Source organism: Coturnix japonica, chromosome 4 (assembly GCF_001577835.2).
Source record: "Coturnix japonica isolate 7356 chromosome 4, Coturnix japonica 2.1, whole genome shotgun sequence".
Lineage (NCBI taxonomy): Eukaryota > Metazoa > Chordata > Aves > Galliformes > Phasianidae > Coturnix > Coturnix japonica.
Genome location: NC_029519.1, coordinates 18,582,938 through 18,595,796, shown reverse-complemented (window position 1 = coordinate 18,595,796; position 12,859 = coordinate 18,582,938). Strand labels below are relative to the sequence as shown.

The 12,859-nt window shown below is 36.8% G+C and overlaps 1 long non-coding RNA gene across 6 annotated transcripts in view; it reads right to left on the bottom strand.

The window, feature by feature from the left end:
• Positions 1–12,859, bottom strand: part of LOC107313058 — a 156,730-nt gene that overhangs the window by 99,358 nt on the left and 44,513 nt on the right. The window contains exon 1 of one of the 6 annotated variants that reach the window (XR_001554763.2): positions 10,712–11,960. The exons of 3 other annotated variants lie outside the window; for them this stretch is intronic. This is a non-coding gene — a long non-coding RNA (uncharacterized LOC107313058). Of the gene's footprint in view, positions 1–834; positions 980–8,989; positions 9,165–10,711; positions 11,961–12,859 lie in introns of those variants that run through there. 2 more of the 6 variants (XR_001554762.2, XR_001554761.2) reach the window with 2 other exon arrangements.

Here is a 12,859-nt window from a genome sequence, read left to right as displayed (position 1 = left end):
CAGAGCAGCACGAATCAAAGCAGGTTGTTTTGTCTTGCTTCCATTGAATTTTGGTTAAGATTTTGTTTTCCCTTAGTTGTCATGGAAACAGGCAGAGCATATTAAACCAGATAAAGCATTGCTGACAAGAAGAAAAAAAATAAAGTTGTTCCTATTCAGGGTGTCTTAAATGCTTTTGCAGATATTTAAGAAAGCGTGACACTCGTACACAGTTTGTTACTATTTAGAAGTGCATTTTACAGAATCAAATGCCCAGCTACATTTTAGTGAAACATTTATTACTATTTGCACGATTCAACAAATCATCATTTTAGCACTTCCCAGCATTTGCAATGAAATGGACCTTCTAGAGAGTAGAAGTAAGAAAGAAAGAGTAACAAAAAAGAAACTTGGAGGGAAAGGGAAACAAGACAGAGTGACAGAAAGAATGACTGGAAAAGAATAAAGAACAAACTCAACTTCCTTGCCCTTACAGTATTTCAGAAACGGTGAAGTAGCCTGTTGATATTCCTACTACAAAAAACACTCCTGATTCCCTTGTCTCACAGCAAGTTCTTACTCTGACTAGTGAAAGCCTGAAGGATTATAAAACATATGGCTGGCTAATGCTGTCAAGACAGGTGAAGGCTGGAACACTCAAAGTACTCCTGTTAAAACAGTCATGGAACAAAAATGCCATTCATTCTGCTGTGCTAAATTTTTCCTGAAAGATGTCACAAACTGGAGCATCCCACATCCAACTAACGTACAATGCCACTTTCCACAATATCCCTAGCAAAGCACTTCAGCGTGTGCAGTTTATTCATCTGCTTACCCTCAGCATAACATTCTTACCTCCTTTTTAGAGTTCCACTGTGTACATTCCTTCCACTTTTCTTCCAAGTCCAGTGGGGTCACTGAACACAGGAACGGGCTGTGAAGGAGTGATAATCACAGAGCTGGGCAGGATGAAAGCTGAACACTGAGCAATGGGTGGGTAGCATGAGAAATGTAAGTACCAGTATGCTTGTCAGAAGAGCTATACATCCTGTGCCAAGTGCTTTCTCACTCCTGCCCCTGGTAGGCAGCTACTACTACAGTAATCTCTATGGAAGAATCCCAGTAAACTTTAAGCTACCTCATGATCAGCAGTTTTAGATCTACTTCATTGTCCTCTGGGTGAGACACTTCTGAGATCCTCCATGTGGCATTATAAGCAGGAGGCTTTTAATTATGGATAAGAAATTATATTTCCTACAAGAGATATCCCTGCTGATACTGGCCCTGAAGAAACTTCTCAAAAATGTCACAACCTGGAGAAGATGCAGCCTGAAGATGTCATGATGTGGGCTACACTGTGCAGGATTATAGGGGACTCAGTTGCTTTCAAACATTAACCATCATCATGAAATCATCACCCATGAATATGGTGTTACCCTGGATGACAAGACAATGGGAGGAAAGACTTCCTTTCTTACTTTTGTCATGTCAGATGTCATGAAGTGGACATTAATAGAGATGTGTTAAGGCCTTAAGAGCACTGCCCAAGGACATCCAGTAGCACTGTGCAGGCAGAGGAAAACACGACAACCCTTGACCAAGCCCCTTAAGAGCAATACAGTCAGTAAAGGCATGCCCTATTCACTGCAATGTCTTGCTTAAATCCAGTGTATTTGAAGCTGGTCTTGATGCTTCCCATTTTCAAAGAAGCATCAGGCAAATGAAGCATGTAACTTTACACATGATGCTGCATCTCTAGAGTTAGAAGGCCTTCATCAATAAGTAACACATTACTAACTTGTACTCCACAAGAGTACTTGCACACTTAGAATAAAGACCATATACACACCAAATGCCCATGCAAAATAAAGAAGTCCTAAATACCGACTTTCTAAATGGGAAAAAAATAAACTATGTTTTTTTGTTTTTTTGGTTTTTTTGTCAAACATACCAACTGCCGTATAATACTTGTATGGATAAAAACAGAACTGTACTGTTAAGTACTAATGTACTTAGCTCTTTAAAATGTATATCATAACAATATATGCCATATATATATAATAACAATATGTAACAATAACAGCCAGTTTCTAGCAGTATAACTACCCCCTTATACCATGGAATATGTTCATGCAAAGATGAGTGGTGATTTATTACAGTGACAGTCTATTAAATCATATATAACAGGACTTAAATTTCACTATACCTTCTAGGCTGGGATCAAACCCCATGTTTTCTTACTATTTGTTTTAGAATTATAAAGTTTTTTGAAATTGAAACGTGGAAGCTATGTCTCAAAGTTAATAACTAACTTACAATTCATTTATAAAATAAAGAAGAAAATCAATGCAAATTTGTGAAGACTCTAGCTAGGTAGCTACAAAGCTCTCATCAGAAGGGAACTATCCTGCAAAGGAAGGATTTGGTAATGTTGGAAGTATTAAAACTCATAATTACAGGATGCAAATAGATGGTATTTAAATTACTTCAAAATTAATATAGGAGATTGCTTAAATTGTGAGTTGCATAGATACATCAATTATATACCCATGTTTTTCCAGTATAGGCTGTGCTCTCAACTAACACAATTAAAATCATCTTAGAGTACTAGGATAATGCAGATGGCAACACGAGCATCTTAGCACCAGTGAGATTTTGTCATTGCTAATCTGAAGTTCGCCATATGCTCATAACACTAGTTTTAAGATTCACATAGGATTTCTGAGGGTATTTTGATTTCACAGAAGAACAGAGGCAGCATAAACAATGCTTATAGCTGTTTGCTAACTGAAAAGTGGGGACTGGAATGTGGCATCATGGCCTTCCTAACTGGAATTTGAAGTCTGCCCATGACAGACAGCAGACACCAGTAGTCCTTAAGAGAAGACTCAAAATTGCTACTCCCCTATGCCCTGGCTGTTCTCTGAATTAATACGCAGTGTGTTAGCAGAGCAGACATCTCAATTTCTTTTTCTGGATGGAGGTTTTAGGCCACTGAATACTGTGCTCTAGCTCTGAGACTTCATAGAAGGTTAAAGTTACATTCAAATTTTATTATTTTTAATAATGCCTGTCTCACGTTCATGTCATTAAGTAATTATTACTAATATTTTGGCTGTGAATGCCGGGTGCAATTTGGATCCCATAAACAAAAATATATACTGAAGACAGTGTTTTACTGAGGAATATAAGCAGTTTATCTGCACACAAATTCATGGGCTAGTCTCTGTCTATAATGAAGAAAACATAAACTAGGGAAAAAGTAAAAGTATGGTGAAACACCTGCTTTATTTGCATAGTTTTCTAATTTTCATAGAGTTTTGAACAGAACAAAAGATATTTCTCTGCAAGTAATTCAATACTCTATTGAAGTGGAGATGAATATGAGCTGCATTCTTTATTTTTAGACAATTCTCAGCTTGTAGACTGTGAACTGACAAAAAATTACCTTGCAAAAGAAACTTTCAAAAAATCCAAAGCAGCCTAGAGAAAAAAAATCTTTAACCTAATTTGCTTCAGACTACCTTTACAAATAGTACAAGCAATTGGTCAGAATCTGAAATTCAGATTATGCTCAGCCTGAATCACATAGCAGATCTCAGTTCTTTAATGCCATAAACTGTGTTTCTTGCAAATAACTTTTTTAGCCACATTTCTCAAAAAACTTCCAGAAATTTCTTCCAAGAAATTCAATTTTACCCTTGCAAGCTTGATTGGATTTAGTGTTTTAACTTCTCCCTGTGCTGACTTGCAAATATATAAACAGAATGCAAAATTAATATAGCTTCTCTTTCCTACATATTGTTGACATACTTGAAGTGGTCATCAGACAGCATTCTTTATACCTCAAAAAGGGGAAAAGATTTAAATTCACACTAGAATACATGTGCATTAAAACATGAAAGCACATATATATTAGCGAATTCTATTTCAATATAATTGGCAAATATTAAAAAAAAAAAAAATAAAAGCTTGACAATACGTAAATTGACATCCTGTGACTCCTCTGCTAAATAAATATATATATATTTCACATTTAAAGCTCAGTATGAAATAGCATTTGTGTATATTAACTAAAAATAAAAACATGGCTGCTCTAACCTAAGAGACACCCAAGGACAATTTCAGAGATCCTGCTATTTTCTTATCAAATAGCTGATTAATCACTTCAGTTTTCTATTAAGTTTTTATTAATGCAAAAATTAAGTGTAACTGAAAGAAACAAAAAAAATACACTGTTACAGGAATAGAACTCTGAGTATGACTGATTAAAAGCACTGCAGGTCATTTACTTCAGATTCACCAGTGTTGAAACAAGCTTTGCAATCTTTATAACATAAGAACTCTCCAAAACACAGTTTTTTGTTTTTTAAGTATTTAATTTGGAACTATTTGAATAATAAAAATGTTACTGAGAACACCGCAGTGGAATCCTTCCAATAATGTTCAACATTATCTAGGATATGGACATTTTTTAATCCTTCAGGCAGCTGCAATGATTACTGTAGCTGTGATAGTTGCATAATTAATTGCAAATGGCAAGTGATGACACATTTCCTACTACCAGATCTTGTTGTAAATCCCAAATCATATATTCTTGTAACAGATTTCTTTAAAAAAAAAAAAAAATAATAATTTTAAAAGTATTTTTCTGAAGGGGGAAAAGGAAATGAAAAGCAAGGAAACTGTATGCAGAAAACTTAAGTTGTGCAACCTACTCATATCAGACTCTACACTGAATTTTTTAAAAGCCATTTTTCCCTGTAATCTACACAAGCCAGAAGATAAATATCCTTTTAACTTCTAAGATCATTCAAATCACTTTTCTAATTCACTCTGGCAGATTTTTGAGCCAGATGGATGTGGATCAAGAATGTAGAAACATATGGCAGAAACGGTAACCAGTACCCCCTAGATGCATAAAATGACTTGTTTCAGAAATCCAGGTTATAAATAGTCAGTCTTGTGAGTTTTGTATTTTTAAAAAGTTGAGTTCTGCAGAACTTTTATTTACTTCATTTTTCTTCAGTGAAGTACTGTCATAACAGAGTTGAACTGATAAATGCTCAGAATAATTTCAGTGCTTAGTTACAATACTTTGGGCAGAACAACACAGCAAACTCAGTCTATATAACCACATACTCCGTCACCCTCAAATAGAAAAGACATTTTATTTCACTCACTGTTTAATTGTTACAAAGTGTTGAGTGTTGTCAATTAGCACTAGAAATACTGGGTTTTGTGTTGCTTTAATTAACATGTGGCAAATGATGCAGAGATGCAATTCTTCCTTTTATTTTATATTTATATTTTTTTTTTTTCAGAAATCATGCCCTTAGAATAGCTTTGTCACATACACCTCACTCCTTTATTTGCAGTGCAGCCCAGCAAGCTAATTCAACAGGTCACTACCTAATTTATCTTCACTCCTGAATGGGAAAAGCCTGTGTACTCTCCTGCTAATCCTTTCTCTAATGTCATTCTCCATCTGTCCATCCAAGTATTTTTTCAGGTCCAGCTTTGGGAAAATGAACCCTTCTCACTTGAGTGGAACCAGGATGCTCTTCACCACTGATGGGCATATGGGATGGTGCAATTATTCTATTGTGCCACTCCCTGTTCATAGGAAGCTTTCTGCACTGGCTGCCCAAATAGAGCAGATTGTAATAAAGTTAAAGGAAAGTGAGAATTAAAATTATGTGTGAAGATGTGAAGAGCTAGATGTTACCCTCCCTTAGCTCTAACACTGCAGTGATTTCATCACTTTTGTTGTATGGTTATAAACAGTAATATTTAAACATAATAGTACTTCCATGGTTTTGTTGTAACTACAGATTTGTTCCTTTGATGTTTCTTTTTTGATTTAACTGGCTAGTTGAAAAAAGCTGTTCACTTAGGGATGCCATTTTGAGGAATGGAACATAACTGAACCAAATATGGCTCTAGTGTTTGATATTAATTTACATACTTCTGGGCATTAGCATTAGTAATATTTATGAGGAAATCACCATAAACCAGGCATGTCCAACCTACCCTGCAGCTGCTTCCTGCCTCATGCTATTGAAGTAGGGGTTCTGCCCTGCCAAGCATCCCACCATGGCCCCATGTCCATTCCCATCACTTTAGTGACAACCACACATTGTTGTACCATTAATGCCATCTGGGTTCAAACTAGGAGACAGAGATGGTGCAGTGCCATGCCAACTCAAATTATGGCAAAGAATTTTATGCATTCTGATAAACACATTCCCGTGAACAGTAAAAAATATGCAGTCATGTTGTTTTCCATTTTGATAAAGGAATTTGAAAATAGGTTTCAAGATGGCTTAAAATTCCAATTTTTTGCAATATTTATGATTCCATTTCAGTTAAGACAAATACATTACCTGCAAATTTTCAAATTCAGTTTGTAGACTCACAATCGGATATTCAACTCAGAGAAAAGTTTGATCACCTCTCTACTAGACTTTTATAGGATCTTTCTTACCAGAGAAAGAAAACCCTTACTTTACAGTCATGTCACATATATGTCATTACTTTTGGGAAGTACAGTATGTACATTTTTGAACTACTGTTTTCAAAGATTAAGTATAGGAAGAGTAAAATTTCATCAAAAAATCTCTGACAAGCACCTTGAGAATTACAACCATTTCCACTGCATCAGTCTGATTCATTAATTTCACAAGAAAAGAGATCAAATGCCCCATTAGTTTTGTGGCTTTCTTGCTTTATTGTAATAAAAAAATATTTTTTTTTTAAAAAAAAAGCTTTCTGATTATATGCATTAAATATATTACACATTATATCCATGGCCAAAGACAGTTCCTCTTCACTCAGCACAGCCCAGGCAAGCTAAAAGATTAGATGCACATGCCTCAAACTGTTGTAGCCATAAGACTTTAAAAATGACGTTGAATTATGATTAGGTTCTGGCACATTCCTTTTTTCCTATTATATGAAAATGACCAGGCTTTCAGTGCAGTGTACAAACAAGGTAAATAATGGTAAACATATCCATTTTCATTCCACTATTATGATACAAAAGGCAAGTTTCCAAGAGTATAGTACTACAATTTGCTAGAATTTAATTACATGTTACCTAGATTTTTTTCTAATTGACTTGATTCTACAAAGCACAAAGTTGTATATGCTCTGCAGATGTTCTTTCTGAAGTCAGTATTAAATCCTGTGAGTTTGGACATTCATACAAGTAGTTCATGAGCGGAGAAAACAGGATAGTATATTCACACGATTACTTCTACATTAAGCAGGATTTGCACATACACAGAAAGTATGCAGTCCCTCAGAAAAGATGTAACGTATTGAAAGCCTTGAGGAAAGGAGTTCAGATGTTTCCAAACATAATTTAGAAAATTATGTTCATTATTTAGACATTCAATATGATAAAAAGATAAGTGAATTCAGACCTCTTTCCTGCCAGTTTAGTACTACATGTATAATGTTGTTCATGCTTTAAGCAAAATGGTAGGCTCTTCACAGCTGTAATACAGTCTTTGATTTTCAAACCCCCTCCAACCCCCCCCCCAAAAAAAACGTAAAAAAAAATTAGAACAAAGAATCCTGTATCCTTTTCCAGACAGCTCATATTGACTACTTGCCCCTCTGTAAATTCACACGCAGTTTACCACTGTTTTCACCAAAGTACAACACAACTATAAATTGCAAAATTACATATTTTATTCAACAGAATGCCTCTACATAACCCATCAGAGCTTTTTACTACCTCTGCTTGTGCCAGCATTACCAGTGGTCTCCAGCACACAGCACAGATACTCCTATTATATCATGCATGGTTAGTTTTCACAAAGGTTCTCAAAGCAGATGTTCAAATAATCTGTATCATTCCCTCAGAGACTGTGCATTAAATTACTGCCTTCAGTTTGGTATCGCTAAGGGAAATTACTACTTCACAGGTATGAACTGACGGACTAATACATTCATACCTCCACTTCTACTTTTCCCTTAGCAACATTTAATTAGAAAAAACAACAAAAATAAATTTCTCAGGTAATGATGAGACAGGGAAATATATATATATATATATCAACACCTAGATAAGCTGATGCTGAAAATGTGAAAATGCAGTAAATCTGTAGTGTGCAGAAGAATTGATTATTGTTTCTTTAATCAACTGGCTTACTGATGGAAAAGAATGATTTGTCAAGATCAGTGATATGCAGTAATTAAAAAAATTCAAAGTCTAGGAATTATTAAAAAAGGAAAACAAACATAAAACCCCCTCATCATTAACTTATAGCAAAAAAGAATCTAGAAGAACTGCAAAAAGTCAAGCAAAGGTAAGTAATACTTTTCATAAGAAGAAGTGGGTAGCATAAAACTGTTCAACTTGATGACAAAAAGCTTAAAACCTACAAAATCATACACAGCATGGGGATGGTACAAAGCTGACTAGACTGTTCACAGTCTCTGTCTACACATTTAAAGAAAATGATCAACTGAGAAACACGGGACCAAAACACACCAAATGATGTGTACAGTCAGTCCTATGCTGAACTGTGCAACTCCCAGTCAGAAGACATTACGGATGCAGAAAGTTTTGCAGTTTAGAAGGAGAAAATGCAAGGAAAAATATTAAAAATCACTAGTGAGAGAACCATATCAATGCTAAACACACAAATACATAGATCAAGCTCAGGAAATGCTGTGAACCAAGGTCTATTCAGAGAGCAGAAGAATTCCTTGAGAAAGTCTCATTCTGGTTTATTTTGATTTTTTACTCCTCTTCAGGCACTGGTACATGCCCCTTTTAGGTCAGGATATCATGTTACACAGATCCCTGCTCTGAACCCGTATGACCATTTTCATATTCTAAACCTTTCCAACACACAAGGATCAAGTTTGACCAAATGTATCTAGAGAAAGATAAAACCCTACAAGAAGAAACTAAACAAGGAGATAGAAAAGGATATGAGAAAGTAGATCTGTGTGTCTAGTACAAAAAAAATACTAACATCTAGTACAAACAAACCTCAACTTTGTTGTCTGGTCATTTATTGGGCAAGCTGTAAGAAGAAAATCATCTATGCTGTGTCCTTAAACATTCCTTTCACCAGGGAGAGTGACTCAAGAGCTGAGAAGTTTCCAGTGACAGCTATAACTAGCTAGACAGAGAGGTCTGCCTTTTATTCATGGGTATAGATAGAACAATGACATGAGATACAGCAAGGCACCTGCCAGTGATGCAATCATCAGAACATTCACATGGGAACTAGGAGAACATCACCAGGCACCGAGCTGCTGATCTCACTTGTGTTTTAGTAGGGTTTGAATAATGCAATAGCTAAGCAGACATGCTAATACGTTGCTGCATCTGAAATACTGCTGCAGTGAGAGACATGAATATTAGCAGCAGCTCAGCACTGCCTGGCTGCTGGATGTATGCTGGTTTGCTTTCAACACTCAGGAGATGGGAAAACAACTGGTATGGAGGAACTCTGAATATTTCACATTCCAGATGTATTTCCAGACTACTAGACTGTTTACAGACTTACTTATCTCCCTCTAATGTGAAAAATTTTGACAGGTCTTGGGTTATTTCAGTAGAGATCAGGGCTTCCTTTTGAAGCTTTGGGGACTGGTTCTTGTCTGAAAGCTTTGCCCTTTTGACAGGTTAGTGCGCTACACCTACACCTTTTTTATGGACTGTAACACTGTCAAACAGGAGCTTGCTTCTCTTTCGGAGATGTAAGAATATACACAATGAAAAAAAAAGAAAATCTGCAAACACAAGCATGAACACAAATACCCTAAAGGTAACATTTCTCTTGCCCTGACTGCAGACATACAATGCTATTCCAATATACTCAAAGAGAGTTGCTACCACTGAGAAGTACATAAGGCACTCTTGTGAAAAATGAAATTGAAATAAGGATATCTAAAGATATTTTTGAAGTTCAATTAAAGAAATGAAGTAGTTGTTACAAGAATATCTTGCTAGAAAATTCTAACAGATATGAGACTTTTTTATATTACAGCTCATTTTGGAGGTTCTCTGCTCTAGGTCCTTTTGAGGTCTGTGTTGCTGTCAGAAACCAAGATCTCTAACAGCTGCTGCCAGCTCTGTGCAGTTTGTTTAAAACAAAGAGAATGTTGCTTAGCAACATCACATCACACGTTTGGTACCCTACAGTATCTCGCATTCCTAACTACTCTGCACATCCTCACAACTTAAAGGGACACTGACAAGTATGTACACAAAAAGTGTACTTAATTCTCTGTCTCCATAATTAGATATATGAGGTGAGAGAAGAAAAAATTGAACTTACTATCAAAAACACAATTTGCTGAACTTCATTTTTAGCAATGTTTAATTTTTATCCCATATCAGTAATACCTGCTTTGAACTGCAGCAGGAATGATGTTTAGCTTAACAACAGTATAGTAAAATCAAACCTTCATAGTTTTAGGTAAAAACATATATAAAAATGCGTAGGTTGCTTCAGAAGTAATACCTCCCATTTATTTCCATGGAAACAGCAACAGATACAAAGAGCACAAGAACAACACTTGACAGAACAAAGACTCAGCTAAAAATCATTACTTTTTAACACAGTCACCAACATCAGCTATGCATTTTCTCAGCAATAAACAAGAGACTGGATCCTATGCACATAAAAATCTGCACCAGTGGAGGTAACCCATTGTCACTACGCACTGCTGAAATGCACCACCGACCCCTCACTGTACTTACATACGCTGCTTCTGGCACTGGCCTTCTTGGTTGCTTGAACACTGCTTGGTGACATTCAGCCAAGCATTGACCAATGACCCCAGGACCATTTCTTCTACACAGTCTTCCATCCACTCTGCTCTAAGCCTGTGGCATTGCCTGGGGTTGTTGCAGCTAAAGTGCAGGACCCAGCACTGGATCCTGTTGAACTTCATCCTGTTGGGATCAGCCCAGCCCAGCTATCCAGCCTGTCCAGATTCCTCTGTAGCGCCTTCTTACCCTCAGGCCATTCAACAGTTCCTCCCAACCTGATGCAATCTGCAAATTACTGAGGGTGCACTCACTGTCCTCCCCCCAGGGAGCCCATTCAACCAGACTGCCCCAGGGCCCCATTCAATCTGGCCTTGAGCCCCTCTAGAGATGGGGTATGCACCCCTTCTTTGGGAAGCCTGTGCCAGGGCCTCACCACCCTGAACAAAAACTACCATCCTAGAATCTAATCTAAATCTCCCTTCTTTTAGATTCAAACCATTCTCTCTGGCCCTTTCACTATCAGACTATATAAAAAGTTGTTTTGCTATCCTTTCTATAAGCTCCCTTTAAGTACTTAAAGTCTCCAGTGATGTTTCTTTGGAGTCTTCTCATTTCCAGACTGAATAAGCCCAGTTCATTGAGAGGTGCTCCAGTCCTCTGATTATTTTTGTGGCTCTCCTCTGAACATGCTCCAGCAGCTTCACATCTTCCCTGTATAGGAAGCCCAAGGCCTGGACAGAGTACTCCAGATGGGACTTTGCAAGGACAGGGTAGAGGGAGACAATTACCTCCCTTCTCCCCTATGGCCAGCACTCTTTTGATGCTGCCCACAATACTGTCAGCCTTCTGGGCTGCAAGTGCCTACTACTGGCTCATATTCAGCTTCTTGTCCACCAGAACCCTCCAAATCCTTCTCTATAGGGCTGCTATATTAATCCCAAAGCATCATGCACCCAGCAACTCATAAGCACCTAAATCTGGGTGTTCAAGTTCTAGATGTGTCACAGTAGTACTGCCTTCCCTAGTAGTACAGCCATTGAGTACCTCACCCTTAACAGAAAATCAGCGAGCATAGATCAGCTCTCAGATCTGCATTTTGTATCCATCTCCTTCCTCTTCACCTCTTCTTGCTGTCAGTACTAGGTCTTGTCCTCAGGGCAACAATACTCTAATTTGTATTTTACTGCAGTCTTTGTATGTACAAATACAAAGATACATACAGATAATATCAGTATGAAGAAAATGTAAAGATTTAATCTGTCAGCACATAGCATATGTGAACAAAAAACTCTGTAGAAATACAGATTCAAATAGGATTCTGTTCAGTCTCCAGCTCGCTTACATCTTAGATTTCCCCAATGCAATCTGCAGCAATAAATTTCATTACATGTAACTTGAAACATTCAAGTTGAATACATCATAGCATTTCTACTGGAAGAATCTAACAAAACTCCCAGGAAATTCTTCATAATTTTTGAAAACAAGCCAGTCCCTAAGGCTTTCTTTGCATTTTGGTCCATTCTATAATGATTATGTCATAAGAGTGCTCATGTCTAAGGTAAACATTTTCCGCATGATGACCAAAACAAAAACAAGAGAAAAAAACTTAAAGAAAAAAAGGAGAATTATAAATATACATGCTAGCAAATTTCTATCGCATCTAATAAAATTTCTTTCCCCCTTAGTTCTTTTAACATGATTAGCCCTCAGAAAGTTGAAAGTTTGCTAAAAAAAAAAATAAATCAATCTCTTTTTCCCAGTCCTTCCCAGATTCTCCAACAAAAACTCAAGCTTTTAAATGTTTCAATGTCACTATTTGACAGCTGTTATGAAAAGAGTTGTCATATCTCTCTTCTTTGCACATCGCTGAATTAGTAATGTTTCAGAAACAACTGCTACATCAACATCACATGTAAGAGGATTCTGATAAAAGTTCAGAAGTCTTATCTGTATTAATGAGCAGAAGCTTGTTTCTAATTTGTCATTTGAGCTACCTGCTAAATGAACAATTAAAAGAGATTCCTTTTTTTCAACTACATCAATTACACGTGCAGTTACAGACAACACTTTATTGCTGCTCATAGGACATTTGTCATAAATGACTTACTTAGCCTCATGGCTGACCTGAAGGAAGAG